The following is a 23,825-nucleotide window of genomic DNA, read 5'->3' on the forward strand; positions in this document are numbered from 1 at the left end:
ATTAGCGTAATAAGATGGACCTGGTAAATCCTTCAAAATGTTTTGTTTTAGATCCCAATCAGTGGAAGGAGCAAAAATATCTTCAACATTCCACTCAGTTTGACCATCTTTCCCCAAAAGCTGATTGCCAGGTTGAAAGTGTTCAGAATCATTGGGGACATAGACATATCGTTGATGACCTAGACACCCACAAGATTGACCTCTTTTACCTTTCCTAATCGTGTATGTTGCTAAGTGGCTGTTTTCATCAGCAGTATAATCTAAAGAAAAAAAATTTACTCGAAAATTGGGTGAAAAAAAGGAGAGAAAAGAAATCCATTGCGAAAAAAATGTGACAAAACTATTTTCACATTTATTATAATCTATATATATAAAATTGGTTTTCTGTGTGTCTGTTCTCTATACAAATCTACAATTTTAGATCAATCGTCGCCAAATTTCGCATATATACAAAATGGGACCCGACTTGAACGATAGGCTACTTTAAAATTTCGTCAGAGCAGGGCAAGTGCCCCAAATGGGCAAAAAACTGTCAGGCAACAATAGTTTTTGGGTCTTAACAATCACTTTCCAAACATTTACTTTGGTTACCGTGGTTCCCCAGCAATGCTTTTCAGAAACACATATGCCTTTACAATTGTTTGTCACTTCTCTAATCCTGTTAGCATATGTATTTATGTATACCTAATAATTTATGCCTTAAATGTTGGCCGCATTTTCAATACTCTCAGTAATGAGGCGTTTTGAATAGATGCCATAATCATCATCAGCATCGCTTTGAGGGTCAGAAAAAGTGTGATGTTCATAGAAAGTGTTAAAATTGCCGATTTTACTGTAGAAATGTGAAAATTTGGGTGTTTTCTGTCACATCAATAATTTTAAAAACTGTATTGAATTCTGGATTTTTGAAATATTGAGTTCGTTTAGAGGTATTTATATGAAGCCCAGGACATTAAATATGAAGTAATTAGCTGGACCTACTTTTAAGTTGGACATTCATGCAATAAGATTGATTTCAACTTTTTATTTATATCTTCTCAAGCATGAAAATTAAGTTCTCCATATTGTCTTTTGACATTCAACTGCATAAATTGATATAGTTTAGGTTGTTTTAAAATCAATTATGGGTCCATAAAGTACATCGAAGAAATTCCACAGCTTTAATTAAGCATTTTTGGAAGCAGAAACACACAACTTGAAGTTTGGGAGGGGGATCGAAATACCTAGCGCCCCTTAAAAAAGAGGAAAAAAATATTAGTTTCTATGTTTCTTTAAATCTAGATTTGTTTATTTCACGAGTCGCACAGGAAGTCTTTATATTGGTTAACTTAGACACGGTTTGCATGTCCCTCAAAGAAAGAGGAACATATCACGTGATCCAAAAAGCCTCATTAAAGAAAACATGGGTTGCTCTTGAACTCCTGCTGCTGAAACTAATACCCTCGAAACTTTAGTTTCATCGCAATTTTTTTTTCTTAGTAGCGAAGTATGGCTTTACCTTTAAGATTTTTAAAACAGTTACAGAACATTTAGTGGCTAAGCAAACTTGTGAGCCCACAAAACAATATCTGATACATATCTGTAGACATAAATAATAACCAGTTGTTTCAGTAAAAACCGTGTCAATGCTGCTATATTTATCCTCACCAATTAATTTGTTAAATTCCATTGAGATTTTGAGTTCCATTGAGATTTTTTTTCCGTTAGCTTGAATAAATGCTGCAGTAGAGATGCAAGGTGAGAATATTCATTTTTGTTTTAAATAATTTAATTTTTTTTTACTAATTTTGTTTATATTGTGAAATATAGATCAGTTTTCATTGCCTGAAACATTTACAACAAAACAATTTTTGGTATAATCACCCCCCCAATGACATCTTTTAGTTCGAGAATATTCTCCAGGTCATGATGAGAGGTTTTAAAAGTTTGGTTACGAAGATTTTAGAAACCTTTAAATTATAAAACCTTAAAAAATTATTTTAAAATTAGATAAATTTTCAGAAATAAGTTCACAACAAAAGAAATTAAACCAAAGTTGATTGATATAGAGGAAGCTATTCTTATATAGTCACCTTCATTCTAAGATACAGAGCTGTTGTTTTCTTCAATGCACATACACTTTAATTCTGCATCGCTCACATTTCTTTAAAAGTTATGCAATTCAGCCCTGTTGGTTTAATTTTCTTGCTTTCAAACTTTAATGTTGTGGTGTCTACAACCTTCAATATTCTCATCTTCTTGACGGGAAGAGAGACAGGGACAGAGAATATTTTCTCAAAGGACTACTATATATAAATTACTAGAGAATATTCTTATCAAAAATAATTATTCTCAAGTTATTTATTGAGATTATTTAATTATTATAATACATGTTATTACATATATTCTTGATACTACTCTCTGGAAAGATTTCAGTAACTGAAGAATATTCTTATCGAGGAGAATATTCTCTGGAAGGAATATTATTAGTATAACTTCAGAATAATTCTTATTATTTTCTATAAGAATATTCCCCAGTAATTTATGAAAGTAGTCCTTCCAGAGAATATTCTCAAGGATATTATATGTAACTATACCATATAAATAACAGTAGAATAATTCTCATCAAGGATATTCTCAAGTTATTTATAATTCACTGCTGGCCACCCAAATTGCAACACCAAGAAAGACAAGAGATATCGCAACAATATTTATTTTGTAGATAACATGTTGACCAAGCATCAAATGATTAAATTTATAGACTTCTGTGAAGTGTGGTTCCTGCCAAAATCAGTAGCCAGAGTAGCCGCCATTGTTGGAGATCACCGCTGCCACACGCCTCGGCATTGATTCAAAGAGACTTTGGATGTGTTCTTGGGGTACAGCAGACCAAGCAGCTTCCACGCGTTGCCAAAGTTGATCTGGTGTGGCAGCTGGGGATGTAATCTGGGTCAATCGTTGAGCAACCATGGACCGCATGTTTTCTATCGGCGAAAGATCCGGAGAGCGAGCTGGCCAGGGAAGCAATTCAATCTGGCGATTGACGAAGAACCTTTGGACAATGCGTGCCACGTGTGGTCGCGCATTATCCTGTTGAAATATGGCTGTGGGCAAGCCCTGAAGGTAAGGAAGGACAACTGGCTCCAACACCTCGGAGATGTAGCGCTGGCTTTTTAAAGTACCGGCAATGCGTACTAGAGGAGTGCGAGAGTGATATCCAATACCGCCCCATACCATAATACCCGGTGCAGGACCAGTGTGGCGGTGCATAACGCAGCTGTTCAGCACGGTGTCTCTCCACGGTGTCTCCAGACTCGAATCCGACCATCGTGGTGTTGCAGACAGAAGCGTGACTCGTCAGTAAAGACAATTTCATTCCATTGTGCCGTCCACATCCTTCTTTCATAGCACCATTGGCGGCGGAGACGTCTGTGGTTCTGCGCCAAGGGTAGACGAAGCAATGGATGTCTTGCGGACAGACCACTCTGCTGTAAACGGCGTCGAATGGTACGCGCAGACACTGGATAATGCGGTACAGACTGAATGTGCTGTGCTATGGTTCGTGATGTGGCTGAGCGATCCGTCACTGCCATACGCACAATACGCCTGTCATCACGTGAAGTGGTGCACTGAGGTGGATGCGATCGAACACGTCGGTCCGTCGTACCCTCCTGCATCCAACGATCACATATCAGCATTACAGTTGTTTGGTTTCGTCCAACACGACTACCTATTTCCCTGAAAGATAATCCACAATCTCGGTAGGCCACTATCCTTCCTCTGTCGAACTCGGATACTTGATCAAAAGATGATAGCTGTTTTCTACGAGGCATAATTGATCGTTTTTTTGAAAAAACCACAAGAAAAACACAATTGCCGTACTTCAAATCGTCGAAATCTCCAAGCCTCAAATAGCGCTTTGAAGTGGCGCCACAGGCGCGCGTGATGTGCGTCTACGCTGAAATTCTAATCATTTGCATATCTCACCTCCGCTAATGCATGTTGTAAATTTCATATTATTTGCATGCTTCCTTCAGGGTGTTGCATTTACGGTGGCCAGCAGTGTAGTAGTCCTAGCAGAGAATATTCTCGAGAATTTTACATCTCTATACTGCAATATAATAATCATTCTTATTTTGTTTTCTCATTGTTTAACACATTTCTAAATATTTTGAAATTATATTACAACTCAATATCAAACAGTTTCTTTTTAATTTCTTCAACAATCTATGCTTAATTTTAATTTTTTCATAAATTTTTTTCATAATCCAGGGTATTCTTATTCTTTACTCTAGTAGAAACCTCAACACAATTCTTAATTAAATCCAAAAAAGTATTCATTCCAGAGTTTGCAGATTCACAACTGAAAACAGTATCCCACGTAACCATTTTTACACAAGATCAATCAATTGATTTTTATCAACATAGGTAAAGCACCTTGTTTCACAATTTGAGTCATTGCTGTCATGATCAGTTTCTAAATAAAATAAAGCCATTTTATGATCAGTTATGCACAAATCGAGAAGTACAGCTTTTTTTAAATTTAAATTTCTGGATCTACAAAAAGTATGATCTATGCAAGTTGACGTTTCATCGGTTTCTCTAGTTAGAGAATTAATTAACGTTTGAAATCCAGATCTTGACATCAAATTTACATAAGAAAAAATATTTAAGTCTTCAGATCTTAAAATATCAATGTTTAAGTCACATGATCAAATACACATCTTTATCTTGTTTGTAATCAAGCAAATAATTAATTTTGTTTATGAATGTATCAATAGAATACATGTGGTACCTGTAAATACTTAGTAAAATAAATTTGTCTTTCACGTAAGTGCAATCAACCACCAGCGAATCAACACGCCATCTCATTTAAATACCACCAGAGCGATTTACGTTTCCACATTTAAATAAACTTCTGTACCCATGTATCTTGTAAAACGAAGTTTCGCATTCAGAGATCCAGATTTCACTGAGTATTATTACTGAGAGTTTATATCAAAAGCTGATCTAAATATGCTAAAAAGATGTCAAAATTTACACGTAAACTATGTATGTTGTATTGTTCCTTTATTTAAATCAAGAAAAACATTACATACACAAACACACAGAGCATATACATTGTTTGTCAGTTCCCCTTCCCCTCCGGGCGGCTTTAACTGCCCAATTCTTTGGCTGGTGGTGATGATGATTATTAAACATTTCCCCCCCCCTTTTTTTTTTTATAGGTTGAGCCTATTAGGGGGGCTAACCATCCTCCCACTTTTAGTGACATAAGGTACCTTGACAGCTGAATTTTCACTTGAATTCAATGGAGCTGCTGCAGGACAGTGTTCTAATGAAGGAAAATCCAATTCTTCTTCTTTCTCTGGGTGAAAATTTGGTGATGGGATTAGATGTCTCCTATTTCTTCTATAGATGTTATTTCCCGACTTAATCAGATAAGATCTTGGGAATGAAGTCTTTTTTAGTACTACACCAGTAGCTCTTCTGCCAGTTATCCATACTTCTTCTCGTTCCTGTAATTTCTTTAGATCTCTCACCCCATGTCTTTGGTTGTAGTTTTGGCACTGTCTTTCAACTCTCCTTTCTTCCTTGACCTCGATGGTTTTTTCTATCCACTGCTTGTGGTTGCAACTGACCTTTAGCTATTGGCAAAGTTGTTTTAATTCTTCTACCCATCAACAACTCTGCTGGACTGAATCCGTTTTCTAGGGGAGTTGCTCGATATGCCATCAAAGCAATGTATGGATCTTCCAACTTCTTAATCAGCATTTTAACTGTTTTAACTGCTGACTCAACCAGTCCATTACTTTGAGGAAACTTTGGGCTACTAGAAATGTGTGTGAATCCATACCTTTTAGAAAATGTCTGAAATTCCAATGTTCGCACTGGATCAAATTGAGGCCCATTGTCTGATCGAACAATATCTGGAATGCCATGTCGAGTGAATATGGACTTGCAATGGTTTATGATTTCAGCAGCTGTCAGTCTATCAAGTTTTGCAATTTCAGGAAAACGAGAATAGTAGTCAGCTAAAAGAAGATACCACGAATTCTTGTACTTGAACAAGTCCATACCAATCATCTCCCATGGTCTCTCAGGAAATGGTGTTGGAATGAGAAGTTGGCGCCTGTTCTTAGATTCTTGGATACAAGCCGTGCAATTTTTTACCTTTTCTTCTATTTCTTTACTTATTCCAGGCCAATAAACAGAACATCTGGCTCTAGCTCTGCATTTTGTAATTCCAAGATGACCTTCGTGAATCTGATTTAGAACTTCCCTTTGATGTGATCGAAGAATGATGATTCTACAGCCTCTCATCACTATCCCATCCTGAATGGAGATTTCATAACGATGTTGCCAGAAAGGTAGACAAAAGGAATCGACATCTTTCTTTGCAGGCCATCCTGTCATTGTATATGATGAAAGTTTCTGACAAACTTCGTCAGCAAGTTGTGCTTCTTTTAGTTCTTCCAGTCTTTTCGATGAAGCTGGTAGAGTCTCTTTAACCATTTGAACATATGCATCTATTTTGTCTTCCAATTCATTTGTCTTGTTTGGATACACTTGAGGACTCCTGGATAAAGCGTCTGCTGCATACAGTTCCTTTCCTGGAATATGAACTATGTCACAAGAGTATCGCATCATCCTTAATTTGATCCTCTGTAGCCTTGGTGACAAGTTGTCCAAATGTTTTCTGGAGAAGATAGGAATCAGGGGTTTATTATTTACTCTCTATCTTGAAATGAGTTCCTGTTAGGCAATCCTTAAATTTCTCACAACCCCATGCAATAGCTAAGGCTTCCTTTTCGATTTGGGCGTACCAAGTCTCAGCTGTGGTTAAAGTTCTGGAACCATAGGCAATAACACCAATCGGACCATCATCTTTGTTTTGGCGTAAGGTGGCTCCCAAGCCATATGAAGATGCATTGACCGTAACTATGGATTCCTGGTTGGGATTGAAGATTTTCAAAACAGGATCAGATGACTATCTCCTTCCATTTGAGAAAAGCATTTTGCCGAGGTATATCCCAGATAAATTCTATTTTGTTACTGAGAAGCACAGTTAGAGGAGAAAGCACTTCTGCATAATTTGGAACAAAACGAGCCAAGAAATTTGCCATGCCCAACATCTGTTTCAGTTCCTTCTTATTTGTTGGTGACTTATACTCCTTGATAGCAATGATTTTCTCATCATCTGGGTGAATTCCTTAGCTATCGATGATGTGACCAAGAAATTTAATTTTGCTCGTTGAGAAGATAGAGTTTCCTTTGTTCAAAGTCAAATGAACATCCTTCAGTTTCTGGCAAACTTCTCTCACTCTCATATCATGCTCTTCTTGAGTAGACCCCCACACTAGTATGACATCCATGTGACAAACTGTTCCACTTGTGTTTTCCAGAATTTGTATCATTCTTCTTTGGAAATGTTCTGGAGCGGAAGAGATTCCAAAGGGTAGTCTAAGAAATCTGAATCTTCCAAACGGAGTAATAAATGTTGTGAGATGATTTTTTATCCAATGGGATTTGCCAGAATCCTGAATTTGCATCCAGTTTTGAGAACACCTTAGCACCAGATAAGAGATTCAGTGTGTATTCCACTTTGGGTAAGGGATGTAATTCCCGTAGAACATTTTTATTCAGCTGGAACAGATCCACACAAATTCTCACCTTTCCATTACTTTTGGGCACTATGACAACAGGAGAGCACCACTCTGTTGGCTCGGTGACTGGAGTTATGATTTTTTGTTCGACCATCCTTTTTATCTCGATTTCTGTCTTCTTCAAAAGAGGTATAGGTACTAGTCTTGGCGATGTTACTGCACATGGAATGGCATCAGGCTTGAGTTGTATGGAATAGCATTCCTTCATGAGTCCAAGTCCTTCGAACAGTTCCGGAAACTCTTTTTCCGGATCTATTGCAGTAATCCATTGAACAGCACTGATATTCGGTCCTAAAGCAAAGGATATCAAAGCTGGTTTCCCAAGAAGACAGTTTTTCAAGCCATCGATGACATAGATTTCTTCTGTGCATTTCTTGTTTACATAGCTCAGAGGTGCTTCGAGCATGCCCAGCACTTTTAACGGAGTGTTATCTGGACCAGAGAGAGTTCTATCAGCTGGTTTCAAATTCAATTTCTGAAACATCTTGTGATACAAAGTTGCAGGTATTACTGTATGATCTGCTCTGCTATCTAGTCGAAATTTCAATTTCTTATTCATAATATTGACAAAAACCGTCCAATCCTGGTTTGTGTTGTCTTGAATATGACCCAAGAACAAAATTTTTGAATGCTGGTTTGGTTTCTTTGCGAAACAAACATTTCCAAAATGTCCCAGTTTTGAATATTTAAAACATGTGACATCTCTAGCTGGACATAATCTTCTCTCATGTTTCTGCTTGCCACACCATTTGCATGTCTCCAAATGTTGGGAATCTGAAAAAAGTTCTTGCTCTTTGGTTTATTTTTCACACCAGACTTTTGATATTGAAAGTGATCAGATTTTCTTGAAGACATTGCATGTATAGGAACAACAGTTTCCATTTCATTGAGTTTATGTTGTTGCTGCTTGATTGATTCACTAAGCCTAACTTGTTCTACTGCTTTTGTTAGTGTAAGTTCAGCATCCAGTTGCAACCTTTCACTTAGAGGTTTATCTCAAATACCAACAACAATACAATCACGTATGAGTTGATCATGACAATTCTCCATAATCACAATGTTCAGCAAGGCTGTATAAAGCAGTAATGAAGTTGTTTACTGATTCTACTTCTTGCGGCACACGTTTGGTGACGAGTGAAAAAAAATCAGAAATGGCAGACGAGGATTTAGTAACTGTTTTAAGTAATTTCGTCTCAAAACTAAACGAAACTCATCCAGCACCTTCAACCGGCGTCAATGTGAAAACGCGTCTCCAGTCACAATCGATCTCGTTTGAATGCTACGACGACGCTAACGAAAGTTTCGGGGAATATGTACAAAGACTCGAAAACTACTTCCAGCTCAAAGGACTCACAGATTCAAAAGCAGATGTCGCAGAAGCCAAGAAAATGGTGCTAATCAACTGTCTCGGATCTAAGTACTATTACCTGCTTTCCAGTCTAACTTCACCAGATCTTCCTTCATCGAAGACGTACGATGACCTGCTAAAAACCTTGAAAGATCATCTCTGCAAAAGGGTAAACATCCTGACGGAACAACACAAGTTTCTTTGCCACACACAACACCCAGGTGAGCCGATTTCGAATTATATCACTATATTAAAAAAACTTTCCAAAACCGCTGAATTCAAATCTAGTTGTGAAAATGCTGAGTGCTCAAAATCTGTCATCAACCTCATGCTACGTGCTCAATTTATACGAGGATAACAGGATGCAGAAATCCGCGAAAGGATTCTACAACAAGCTGAACTGACATTTGACGAAACACTCGAAGTCGCATTAGCGATTGAAGCTTCGAAAATAAAGAACTCTACAAGAGTAATTACGGTTCCAGCGTGAATAAAATTGCGCAATGTAATAACAGTGGGAGTTCTCAATGTAATAACTTGAGACATGGGGTTAGAAAACGTGTGTCTCCATTGTGGAAAAAGCAACCACCAGACTCAAAACTGTCAAGTAAAACACAAGCTCTCATGCCAGATTTGCTTCAAAAAAGGTCATATCAGTAGAGTATGCATTACAGAGCTTCTGAAACGGAAAAATAAAAGCGGATCTGAAGGAAATACTGTTCAATATGTGGAAAATCCAGATCACTTTCAAGTAAGCCAAATTGTTGATATATGCACTAACACTGCTGAAAAAGATGATAGAATATTTGCAGTCATTCAATTAAATGAGAAAAATTGTCGTTTTGAATGTGACTCTGGTAGTCGTGTGAGCATCATGAACATAAGTGACTACAGGCGCTTAAACCTAAATCTTCCAATCCTGAAAACAAATATATTGTTCTGAAGTTATACAGGTGAAATTTCCAAACCTATCGGATACGTCAAAGTGAATGTATGCTACAATGCTAAATCCAGTGAAGAAGAATTATACCTTGTCAATTTGAAGAGAGAACCTATCCTTGGTCGAAATTGGATGCATAAATTGGATATCAACATATATGACATTCATGATTCCTCAAGTGTCAAGCATATACCTGTGTGTGCTGTAAAAAGATCTGATCCTAGTATTGTCAATGAATACTCTGACGTTTCTGAACAAACAGTGGGCAAGATTCCAGATTATATATGCTCCCTGAAATTGCGGAAAGATGCCAAACCAGTGTTTGTTAAACCACGTGCAATACTATATGCTTTGCGTGAAAAAGTTGAAAAAGAACTGGATAACTTGTGTGTTCAAGGGATCATAGAAAAAAGTGGATCATTCAGAATGGGGAACTCCACTTGTCATCGTGCCAAAATCTGATGGTTCTGTAAGACTTTGTGTTGATTACAAGGTGACTGTAAACAATCAACTTCATGATGCCAGACACCCAATACCCAAGATTGAAGATATATTCAACAAGCTACGAGGTGGATCATATTTCTGCACCTTGGACATCCATAAAACATATTTGCATTTAGCAGTCGATGAAGGCAGCGCAAGTTCAAACGATCTCTATACATCGAGGTACTTATTTGGCAAAAAGATTGTTTTTTGGTATTAAAACTGCACCGAACGAATTTCATTCTTTCATGGATCAGTTTGTTCAAGATTTAGATGGAGTAACTGCATATTTTGATGATTTAATTATACAAGGCAAGACTTATGAGGAATGCACAACACACTTGCTGAATGTTCTAAATAAATTACGAAAATATAATTTGCATGTAAATATCAACAAATGCAAATTTTTTGAAAAAAGTGTAGAATACATTGGACATGTGATAACTGCCAAAGGACTGAACAAATCTCCAGCTAAGATTCAAGCTATTCAAGAAGCACCCAGATCAAAAAATGTTGACGAATTGAGACAGTTTTTGGGCTTAGTTATGTATTCCCCAAAATGCATCAAGGTTACTTCACCCACTAAATAATCTTCTCAGGAAAAGTATTCCGTTCAACTGGACAGCTGATTGTGAAGCAGCATGGATAAAAATCAAGTCTGAAATTGCTAGTGACCAAGTCCTCATACCATTTACTCCAGAACTTCCAGTGACTTTGGCTACTGATGCTAGCCCACATGGTCTATCCGGAATATTATCGCATATTATGCCTGATGGAAGTGAACGTCCTATTGCTTTTGCTTCAAGATCACTAACAGTTGCCGAGAAAAATTACAGCCAACTCAATCGAGAAGCTACAGCTGTATATTGGGCATGCAGAAAGTTCTATGATTACATCTTCGGTCGAAAATTCACATTGGTAGTGGACAATAAACCAATGATGACTCTCTTGTATCCAGAGAAAAAACTTCCAGCATTGTCAGCTACAAGAATGTTGTGGTATGCACATTTCCTTTCCAACTTCAACTATGACATCAAACATCAAAAATCATCCGAACATGTAAATGTAGACTATTTGTCGAGAAGTCCCTTACCACTGACAGATGTACAAGTCAATACTGTTGATGATGAATACATCCTGCAAGCATCAGTGATTAGACATACCGTATATACTCGTGTATAACCCGAGTTTTTTTGTGGAAAAATTCGTTTTCCAAGTTGGGGGGGGGGGGTCGGCTTATACTCGGGTCAGTTTTTGATGAGAAAATATCGACTTCTGCAATCAGTAGTAATTTTTGTAGCAGTGTTCGAGAAACCGGCATTATTGGTATGGGATATGTTCAAACCCCACAGAACTGATAATGTCAAAGCCGAGACAAAGAAATCAAAAACATCATTGGTTGGTGGTAGCTAACGTTGATTGTACAGCCTTTAGAGGTGAGCATCAACAAGCCTCAAAGACTATTTGAGGAATTTGTGTATTGAATGGATGAGTTCCGATGATAAAGGAACTACAAAAAGTGGTGCCTTGAAGAAACCTGACATTGGCTTAGTGTGTCAATGGGTACATGAGGCGTGGAATTCTGTTGCCACCGAAATTATCATCCGATCCTTCAAAAAGTGTTGCATCAGCAATGCGATGGACAGAACTGAAGATGATATCCTCTTTCAAAGTGACAATGGCGATGACAGCCCAGATGAAGATGAAAGCAAAGATGTCAAACCCTATGATGATCTGATGGATTACGATGAGCTTGGAGACTCAGGAGAAATGAATTAAAAAGTTTGAATCATTTTCTATTGTAAATTTCCGTAAGCTATTCATTTTGCATGAAAATATAAGAATTGTTTTCTCTGAAATGCGCACGGATTTTTTGGGGTCGGCTTATACACGGGTTTTCAATTTATTGCGGTTTTGGAGGTCCTGAAGTGGGGGGGGGGGGGGTCGGCTTATATACGAATTGGCTTATACATGAGTATATACGGTATATCCACAGACACAATTACTTCTGAAGAAATCCGAAAAGAAACAGAATTGGATATGATCCAGAAATAACATTACAAGAAGGAATTCTACTTCGTGGACAGCGTGTAATAATACCCAAGACACTTCAATCAACCATCCTGCAAGAACTACACTCAACTTATTGCGGAATTGTGAAGATGAAAGCACTTGCTCGAAATTACTGCTATTGGAAGAATATTGACTCTGACATAGAAAGTCTAGTGAAAAGCTGCAAGAGCTGTTGTGATGTCAAGAAAAATCCACAGAAAGCTCCAGTGCACAATTGGGAAAGTCCACCAAGAAATTGGCAACGTGTTCACATGGACTATGCGGGACCCTTCATGGGACAGCCAGAAATTCTCGTTAGTGATAATGCTTCAATTTTCAAATCACAAGAAATCATGAGCTCCTGCAAACGAAATGGTATTCGACAACGAATGATAGCTCCTGGTCATCCTTCAACAAATGGACAAGCAGAACGTTATTGCCAAACCGTGAAGACAAAACTGAAATGCATGGAATTCGAACGAGGAACACTTCACGAAAAATCATGTAAACTACTGTTTCGGTACAGAGCTACACCTGTTTCATGTGGAAAGGCACCAGCAGAATTATTGTTGGGAGAGAATCTCAGAACAAAGCTAGATCTCCTCAAACCTACAACTCCTGAGTCATACAAGAACGCCGCTGTGGTGGTCGAGTGGTTATAGTGACGGACTCGCGATGCGAGGATCCGGGTTCGAACCCCACAGTGGTGGTCGGCGGAAGTTGGTTTTCTGTGGTTCCCAACTTCAAGGCGCAAATGCGAGCCGATATCCCCGTTAAAAAGTCTCGCCACAGAGAGCAACAGTCCTACAACGATAAATCGTTCAATCATAACACTTCACTCATAGTTCGAAAAACTGGTGGCAGATGGCAGCACTACACATAACAAGCATTACAGAGAAAACAAAAAACTTCACGTCAGGTTTCACTACACGTACACGCACATTCCCGCATGTACCGATTCGTTGGGGGTTTCGCGGGGGGGGGGGGTGCATAAGTGGTGTAGCAGTATTAGGTAGGGCTCGGGGATCCATGATGTTCTTAAGTCAGCCACCTCGTTGGGCAATTTGCCTGTTGTGGCGTTGTATTTGTATTTTGCAACACAGCCAGTCTTTGACAAATTTTTCAAGGAAGAAGATAGAGTACAGTCAAGAAATTACACTCATTCAAGCTTATGGAAGTATGGAACTGTTGTTCAACGATTAGGTCGTGTTCATTACCTAGTTGAACTAGATGATGGATACATTATCAAGAGACATTTTGAACAGCTTCGACGGTGTGAAGTCAATCGACCGTCTTCTCCAACTCCTATTCAACTATCTGTTCCCTCAAAAGAAATCTGTCACTTTTAGTGAAAATGTAAGTCAACGAGAGATTCCTGCAATTTGCCAGCACAAGACTTCATCTATGGTAGATGCTTCTACTGAAACAGAGCAAACTTCAAATGCAATTTCTCGATCAACAAGAACTATTTTTCCTCCAGCTCAGACTACTCAACTGAGACGCTCAACTCGCTCCAGAAAACCAGTTCAAAGATTGAACTTGTGACTGTTCAAATGTTGATTCTTGTGTATAACTTTTGATTGTATCGTTCTATCATTAATCATCTCTTAATTTAGTGTGGGAGAATTGTTATGTATCTGGCAACACCAGAAAATAAGCAGTATTATGTGGTACGAAGGTGGCAACACTTCATGGGAATGACAACATGGCAGGAATGAGATGTAAGTATTGTTCCGTAATAAAATAGTTAACTATCGTTCACCTCATGATTCACTACCGAAACAGCACATAAAAGACAATAAAGTAGGCATCCCGAATGTCCAGTGAACGGAATTGTGCAACTATTTTGTCAGGTTGTTGGTCACCGTAGTTTCTGATCTGGTACGCGACATCAATGTCCCTCTCCGATACCACAAGTCCAGCTTTCTGCCCAATCGTGGATACGATAGTCCTCACATTTTCATCTTTCGTGCGTGGAAATCCAGAAATCTCTATATTCTGATTTCGGCAATACTGTGACAGGTCATTTAGTTGGCACAGTCAGTCACTTACTTGAACTTCCAGTGATGCCTGATTCTGAGAAAGGGATTCTTGTTTTGAACGTATTTCATCGGTTGACACTTGCAATTCGTGTATTTGACCCCGGTAGATCTCAATTAACTCCTTCATTTCTTCCAACTTTTGCGAGTTGTCTTTGATCTCCTTTAAAATCTCCATATTGAAAGCCGCAAACATTGATTCCAATCTCAAAAATATCAGTTTCAAAAGACCTGCAAAAAACACACATCCATGTATTTTTCTGCAAAGCTGCTTGCTTTGGAGTACCAGTAATGCCAGTGCATACAAAATGGAAACTTCTGCCAGTTTCCAGCGCATTTTACCAAATCCTTCATATTCGTGATGTCAGACTTGCACATGCTAGTTTCCCATTTCTTACAATTTACTCGTTAAATTACAAAATAAATAATTTCGTCCAAAGAAGAGTCGCTTTTATTTTGTATGCTTTCATCTTCGCTGTTTTCTGCATTTTGCTCTTTTGCATCTTCCCCTACATCAGAGGCGTCTTCCAATATATTATTGAGAGTTTCAAGGATTTGTTGGCATTTGATTTCCCGACAATGAATTCCTGCTCAAGAATGAGGCTCAGAAAAATGTTCGCACTGTAAATGATTTGAGCGAAGATGCTTGTGGTCCCATGTCAAAACACAGAGATTAGCAAAAAAGAACCGTTGCATCATCAGCAACCACTTTACTTTTTATACAATTTTATTATGTACAGAAAGACATTCCACATGGTCTCTCCAGTGAAGGTTCTTGTGCATGTACTGGAAATGCATACGAAATGCACAAAAAACTGTGTCACCATGACATAAACACACGCTTTTATATATAATTATTAATATAATTATTTACGTATAAATAAATGTATATAAACTGAAGAGCCAAAAAACTGGTACAGGCATGCATATGTAAATAAAGAGATATGGAACCAATCAGAGTACGGCGCTGCGGTCGCCATATATAACACAACAAGTGTCTGGCATAGTTGTTAGATCGGTTACTGCTGCTACAATGGCAGGTTATCGAGATTTAAGTGAGTTTGAACGTGGTGTTATAGTCAGCGCACGAGAGATGGGACATAGCATCTCCGAGGTAGCGATCAAATTCGGATTTTCACGTGCGACCATTTCACGAGTGTACCGTGAATATCGGGAATCCGGTAAAAAATTAAATCTACGACATCGCTGTGACCAGAAAAATATCATGCAAGAACGGGACCTACGACGACTGACGAGAATCATTAAACGTGACAGACGTGCAACCCTTCCGCAAATTGCTGCAGATTTCAATGCTGGGCCATCAACAAGTGTCAGCGTACGAACCATTCAACGAAACATCGATATGGGCTTTCGGAACCGAAGGCCCACTCGTGTACCCTTGATGACTGCACGACACAAAGCTTTACGCCTCGCCTGGGCCCGACAACACCGACATTGGACTGTTGAGGACTGGAAACACGTTGCCTGGTCTGACGAGTCTCGATTCCAATTGCTTCGAGCTGATGGATGTGTACGGGTATGGAGACAACCTTATGAATCCATGGACCCTACATGTAAACAGGGGACTGTTCAAGCTGGTGGAGGCTCTGTGATGGTATGGGGTGCAGTTGGCGTGATATGGGACCCCTGATACGTCTAGATACGACTCTGACAGATGACAGGTACGTAAGCATCCTGACTGATCACCTGCACCCATTCATGTCCATTGTGCATTCCGACGGACTTGGACAATTTCAGCAGGACAATACGACACCCCCCACACGTCCAGAATTGCTACAAAGTGGTTCCAGGAACACTCTTCTGACTTTAGACACTTCCGCTGGCCACCAAAATCCCCAGACATGAACATTATTGAACATATCTGGGATGCCTTCCAACGTGCTGTTCAGAAGAGATCTCCACCCCCTCTTACTCCTACGGATTTATGGACAGCCCTGCGGGATTCATGGTGTCAATTACCTCCAGCACTACTTCAGACATTAGTCGAGTCCATGCCACGTCGTGTTGCGGCACTTCTGCGGGCTCGCGAGGGCCCTACACGATATTAGGCAGGTGTACCAGTTTTTTTGGCTCTTCAGTGTAATTGTAAGCTAGGACAGTAGCATAAATGTTTCCCGGTCAGTCTGCAGATGACAATATTGAAGGAGGTTCTCTGAAGTATAAACTAAAAATTGATTTTATCAGAGAGTTTACCCCCTTCCCCTATTTATACTTCCCTTTTCAGACGAGTGTCTTCAGCTTCAAACATTGGGTGAGAATGCATACAATAGTATTCCATAGTGTTGCGCTGAACCACATTAAAGTTTGCTTCAGCTTAAAAAGTAGGTGAGATTATAAGCATGATTCTATTATATATTTTCAGTAAAGTTATTAAAGTTTTGAACAAACCATACATTGTATGCAAAAAAACTAACTACACAAATGCTAAGAGTAAAGTTTGAAATTTCAAATAGCAGTCAAAATGACCACTCAGTAGTTCTAGGTAGAAGTTTTTCTACAAGAACAATGAAATGACATGGAAAATGTGTTTTTGTGCCAAAAGATTACTTTTGTCGAATTAGGAAAAGAAACTGAGCAAAATTGCCAAATTTTGAAAAATAAAGATGTAGTGGGTTCAGAAAGCAATCAGAATGACTGTGGTAGTTCTAGTGTTGATACCATTGAATTTCTTTTCTTTCGAAACCAATTCGATAAATTAGAAAAGATATTTTCGGAAGCATTGATTTAAAAAAAGTCCTGTAAAATACGGGCCATATAGTGAAGGTTTGTCAATTTTTTCCATGGAGAGCTCTATATTCTGTCCTCTTTCGGCGCTTTCCATCGTGTGTCATATGAGATACCTTTCAGTAATAGAAATATGAGAGAAGGGAAAAGTTTAGCACAGGTTATTACGCTCGCTTTGGTTGTACTAGAAACGCGCCCCAGATACTTAATTTGCCATCTACCTTCTTTGAAATCTGTTGGATTTTTTTTATGACTTTGTGATAAATAAGTAGTTTTGTGGGAAACGAAGTAATCTGGTTAATCTATCACAAAAGAAATTCCGAATTTATGGTTTCATTTTATTTTGTGAAGGTCTGTTTTTCAGGTCTGGAATTTTGTGTTGGGTCTGGAAAATAGATCCAAATTTTAATTTCAATGTTGTTAAGATATCAAGTAATCTCACTGCGCAAACTATTCATGTAAATGTTACATTGATAGAGCATAAATGCTGTATAATAAGCCCTAAATGTTACATTACTATTTTTATAGATGTGAAAAATTGTAATAAACAAAAATAAGTTTTCGAATGTGAATAATTTATGCAGTGAAATACTTTACTTATTCTAAATAGTATGTGAACTTGACTACATATCTTCACCGATAGCTGGTAGTATATTTTTGGAGATCTGCACCCGCAAAAAATATCCGACCACGAGCCACCACTGTTATTACGGGACGTGAAAGTGGGATCTCTCGACACCTGGCTTAAATAAGATTGGTACATCGCATTATCCAGCTGGTCAAATTTTGCAAGTTCCATAGTTTTACAAGTCTTAATATCTTCATCGCTGCTTTGAATTTTTGACACACATTGTTCAACATTTTCAGCATCGCGTTTCATATCACGCATGCATGCGTGAGCACTCACTTCCAACAAAGTAAATTTGAGCAATACGTGTCAGTTTCAACCTTTCTTCAAACGTTTGATAATTTCAAGTTTCTGATTAACCTTTAACTGGAGTTGTGAAAATTCTGTGCGTAACTGGAATCGTGGTGCCATTTTGACCCTAACAAAGTATTAATGTATTTTAAAAATCAACAAAAGAGATTTTCATAAAACAAATGGGTTTTTACATGACTTCATTTATCTGTCAATTAATTCACTAGATAATTTTTCAAATTTCTTTAAAATTTTCCGAAAAATTTTCTTTCATTAAGGCACAAATTCCAAAAAAAATGGGGGAATACGTAACTTTTGAAAATTTTTTACAAATTATACATTACATTTTTTGAACACAATTGCCATGATTAAAAAATGAAAAGATATAATTAAAACACACTCAGAGAGAGAGAGAGAAAATAAAATTCACAAATTAAAATAATATTTACTATATTTCCACTGGTACCAAAATCATTCTTATTCTAAGTTGGAAAGACAGTACTTGCAAACACCACCATGCCATATTGATCACACAGATCTTACATACAATTCACAAACAACACTATTCTCAGGCTCAACTCGGATATTCAATGTTTTACCATTAATCTGAAACTGTTATCGAGAAAACTGGCATTCCTTTGATATGCCATTTCGATCTGAACACTCCAGCCATCAGACAAAAAAAGACACAATTGGTGTGGTAGGGTCATTTTGACCCCATGGAAACCTTGATCAATGATATAGAGGGCAGAAAAAGAAGATCATAAATTTGTCCAACACAAGTAACCAACTAGCTTGAAAGGTACTGAAAATAAAATAAAATTCCTCAAGAGTTAAAAAGATGAAAAATGTATGGGGTCAAGCCATCAAGATGACCCCAAGCATTACGTTTCCGCTTTTCAGCCATTTTAAGACAATTTTTCAGAATAGTAGCAACTTAAAAATACACAATACAGTACCACTATCCGAATTATGCCAAAAAGTTAATCAGGGCAGTGTGAAACACAGTGGCGGCTCGGGGTCGAATGTTCTGGAGGACATGTAACACAAAATTTCAGTCTAAGATACGAGTAGTCAATTTTTGCAAATATGATTTTTCTAAATTATTCTACATATATATATATATATATATATATATATATATATATATAACTAGTTAATTTATATATATATTGAAATTTTATTTTCAAAAAAAAAAAATTCAAGCTTAGCCTAGCTGTACCGAACAGCAATACAGTATGCCTCACCCCAACTTTTTCTACAAGATGCTAAATTTATACAGGGTGTCTCAGTTACCAGGTTTAAGAACTTCTAGAAAGTGTGGTGCACTTTCGCAACTCGGAATGACATAGCAATGTGGAGTCAGAAATGCTTTCCTGATATGGTACTGCACACAAAAAACACCACGTAAGTGAATATGCATTTCAATAAATAACACAGGTCAAAGAAGGTGTTCAAAGTTCATCAAGGTGTGTTCATCTACGAGCTGTAATGCGGGTCTCGCATCTCTGGTGCATGAAATTTTTAACAGCATTCTGGAAGGTTCCGAGCATGTTTCGTACTTCTTTGCAATGCGTGCAGCCAGCTTATCAGCGCTGATATACAAGTCAAGTACACTTACAACATCCTGGATATAACATACTCTGTAGATAGCGTTTTATACACAGGACGACTAGAGGCGACTTGCTGTCATAAGAGATAACACCCCACTCCATCACACTACATGGGTAATAGCTGTATGCCTTTCCATGGGCAGAGATATGAGGGGGGGGGGGACATTGGCTGAGGGCTCCCCCCAGTGTCAAAGGCGGAGTCAACTGATATGTATATATGAATTGAAATCATCATCATCATCATCATGCGCCCCCCCCCCCAGACCTTCAAGTCTATCTTCGCCTATATGTGCCTTTCTAAAACAAAGGCTGCTTGGGACGGCTGGTCCCAGTCCCTCCACAAACGGGTTTGATGATCATCTGCTTCAAGACTGAAGTGGGATTCATTGCTGAACACTATGCGATACCAGTCTGCTGGCAGCTTCCTAACTTCAAGGTGCAAATGCAAGCCAATCTGCCCATTAAAGTCTCGCTGCAGAGAGCAACAGGCTTACAATGGCAAAATCTTCAAACATTACACTTCACTCATAGTTCGAAAAATATGTGGTAGATGGCAGCATTACACAGAAACAAACTTCACGTCAGGTTTCACTACATGTACACTCCAACATGTACCAATTCGTTAGAGGTTCCGCAGAGGAATATGGATGAGGTGCATGTGTGGTTTAGTAGTCTGCTAGCAGCCATGATGATCGGCTGTGACACCACTCTAGACAACTGTGCCGATGTGGGGTTAGAGGCAGATGTCTTAAAGGCCACTGTGAGCGTAACCCTGCTTCAGCTAAGCTGCATGAAATGGTGGAAGGTACCACAGGTGATAGGAAGAGTCTGTAGCACGTTGGATAGCGGACGATGCCGTTAGGGCAGTTTGCACAACCATCCGGTCTTGCTTCGTATTTGTGTACCTTGGCCTTCCAGAGTCTTCACACTGATGAGTTCATGAGCGGAGATACGAGGGTGGGCTTGGGCGGAGTTACGGGGGGGGGCCTTTGATGCCACCCAGCATCAAAGGTGAAGTTGACTGATCTAATGTATATATGTGTATATGAAGACTTCAGAGTCTATCTCCGCCTATGGATGAGTTCCTTGCTGCCAGCACCTTTGCACAGCCATGTCTGTATGGTGCAGTGGGGAGGCCTATTGCTCGGTATGCCAGCCAGCTTCATGTATCCCAACTATGTGACCACGTTCGAAGCAGGGTTTACGCTAGATAAAAAATTCATTCAGCAAAAAAAAGGGAAAAAGCTTGCGCAAAATACTACAATGCTAAAGATTTATGTTTGGATGTCTTCTCATTTCATACTTTCTGTATGCATTTTTGCAAAAGTGACTACTACTTTCGCATTGCGAAAAATGCTTAAATCCTGGTTCAATATTAAAAAAAACGATAATAAATAAGAAAAATATAATCTAAGAAATTAAAATTTAAGCAGCATGTAAGGTATCTGAAAGGTGTAACTATTCATCTTCTGCGGTTTTAGGTTGGCTCAAAATCTGACTGTTATAGTGTCAATGAAAAACAATGCAATGCACCACTTCTCCCTTCCTACATGAGGGTTTGAGTCCCGTATATACAGTACAACTGGCACCTTTCAGCCCCACCCAGTATTTTCTTTATGTCAGCGCCTGTCCTGGTTTAGGCAAGATTTGACAAATCAAGAATACATCTGAGCACCAACCAAATGATTCAGGAGCCAAGTGCATTTATTTTGCCCAAGCTTGTTATCACGAACAAAAAAAAAAGGCGCCAATATTAATGTTTCAGATGCCATGGCGCCTGGGATTTGTCTCATCTTGGGTTTAAGTCTCACTGTCTTTCTTCCCCCCTCCCGTGCAGGGCGGGACCTTGTCGGGTAAGATTTTATGTTTATATATATATATAAGAAATTTCGCAATTAAATTATTACAAGGGCAAAAAATATATAGAGAAAAAGACAAGCACAAGAGTAAGTGAAGCGACAACGAAAGGCATCAAAAATAGGCGATCATTACGTGCAAGAAGTTGAAGTGTGTGTGGGGGAGGCTCTGATGCGTTTTCGTTGAATCGCTTAAACATAAAACTGGCACAAACCATCAAACGGCGGTGAAAAAGACATGCCAATTTTCAATCAATCAACGTCTTTGTTTTAGCAGGATTTTTGGCTACAGCAAGGCCCTCTACCTACGGCTGGCTGGTGGATATTTTCTCATCCATAAGCTCGATGGATTTTCTACATCAATAGGGAAAAACAACTACCACATTGGATCCGTACTCTTCTTCAATTATACAGGGCTTTATGCTTGAGAGCCATTCCCTGTTTCAGAAAAAAAAATTCCAAAAGCACACAAAAATGTCTTCTAGAAAGTTATACTTACAGAAAGTGAACATATACAAAGAAAATATAGATATCTGAACATTCTCCCATCTCCTCCTCTTAAGAAAGATACAAAAATTAACAACAAAGTAAAAAAAGAACACAACAAATAACCAGACAAAAAAAAAAAAAAAAACGCAGGTTGAGATGTTATTCGAACCATCGAATCAAAGCGCTTTGCATCGAATGATTCGAACAGACGTCATAATAATCATCAGCATCACTCTAAGGGACAAACACTGGATGATTCCCATGGAGATCAATGTTAAAATCGCCGATTTTAGCGTAGAAATGCGGAAATTTAGTGGGGTTTTCCGTCACATCAATAATTTTAAAAATTGAATTGAATCTTTGGTTTCCGAAATATTGAGATCGCTTAGAGATACGAAGCCCAGAAAATTAAGTATAAAATAATGAGCCAGACCCACTTTTGAGGTGGATATTCATGCAATAACATTGATTTCAGCTTTTTATATATATATCTTCTCAAGCACGAAAATGAGAATTAATGTCTCCGTATTGTCTTATATAATCCAATTGCATCAATCCATATAGTTTAGGATGATTTGAAATTAATTATGGGCCTATATAAATTACATTGAAGAAATTCCGCACCTTTAATCAAGCATTTTTTGAAGGAAAAACAGGCAGATCGATAATTTGAAGTTAAAAAAGATTTCGAAATATCTAGCTCCCATTAAAAAGAAGAACAAAAACTATATGTTTCTGTAATTTAGATTCATTTCTTTTATGAGTCTCACAGGAAGTCACCATATCGGTTACCTTGTATGTCCCTCAATAAAAAGGGAAATATCACGTGATCCAAAAAACCTCATATGAGATGAAAAAGAGGTCTTCAGGCTTAAAGGATGACGATAAGCCATTTTTAAATGATATGGCCGTATGACGTCTTTTTATATCACGTGATATTTTCCTCTTCCTTGAGCGTCAGACGTCATAATAATCATCAGCATCACTCTGAGGGACAAACAATCAATGCAATTTTAACAGATTAATGTTAAAATTGCCGATTTTTCCGTAGAAACGGAAATTTAGTGGGGCTTTTCCGCCACATCCATAATTTTAAAAATTGAAATGAATTTTTGATTTTCGAAATATTGAGTTCACCTAGAGATACGAAGCCTGGAGAATTAAGTATAAAATAATGAGCCAGACTCACTTTTGAGGTGGATATACATGCAATAACATCGATTTCAGCTTTTTATTTATATCTTCCCAAGCACGAAAATGAAAATTAATGTCTCTGTATTGTCTTATATTATCCAATTGCATCAATCCATATAGTTTAGGATGTTTTGAAATTAATTATGGACCCATATAAATTACATCGAAGAACCGCAGCTTTAATCAAGCATTTTTTGAAGGAAAAACAGGCAGATCGATAACTTGGAATTAAAAAGATTTCAAAATATCTAGCTCCCATTAAAAAGAAGAAAAAAAAAGATTCATTTTTCTATGTTTCTGTAATTTAGATTCGTTTCATTCATGAGTCTCACAGGAAGTCGCCGTATTGGTTACCTTGTATGTCCCTCAAAAAAGAGGGAATATCACGTGATCCAAAAAGCCTCATTCGAATGTACGGTGCATAAATTCGAATATGAAAGTATCTCAGCACCAATCAATGGTGCCGAAATACTTTCAGCGTACTTGGTCACAACAACGTAC

The 23,825-nt window shown here is 38.2% G+C and overlaps 1 protein-coding gene across 4 annotated transcripts in view; it reads right to left on the reverse strand.

Annotated features, from left to right (window-relative positions):
* The window catches only part of Psf2 (DNA replication complex GINS protein PSF2-like protein), a 58,174-nt gene extending 35,962 nt beyond the window's left edge, over positions 1-22,212 (reverse strand). For 2 of the 4 annotated variants that reach the window (XM_089244275.1, XM_089244277.1), the window contains exon 1: positions 21,857-22,042. The gene's annotated coding sequence lies outside the window, so the exon portion shown is untranslated. Of the gene's footprint in view, positions 1-21,777; positions 22,043-22,140 lie in introns of those variants that run through there. The other 2 variants (XM_089244279.1, XM_089244276.1) reach the window with 2 other exon arrangements.
* Positions 22,213-23,825: the final 1,613 nt, after the last annotated feature.

Source organism: Pholcus phalangioides, unplaced genomic scaffold (assembly GCF_987345545.1).
Source record: "Pholcus phalangioides strain wild (caught in Gottingen) unplaced genomic scaffold, Ppha-v1.0 ptg000015l_1, whole genome shotgun sequence".
NCBI classification, from domain to species: domain Eukaryota; kingdom Metazoa; phylum Arthropoda; class Arachnida; order Araneae; family Pholcidae; genus Pholcus; species Pholcus phalangioides.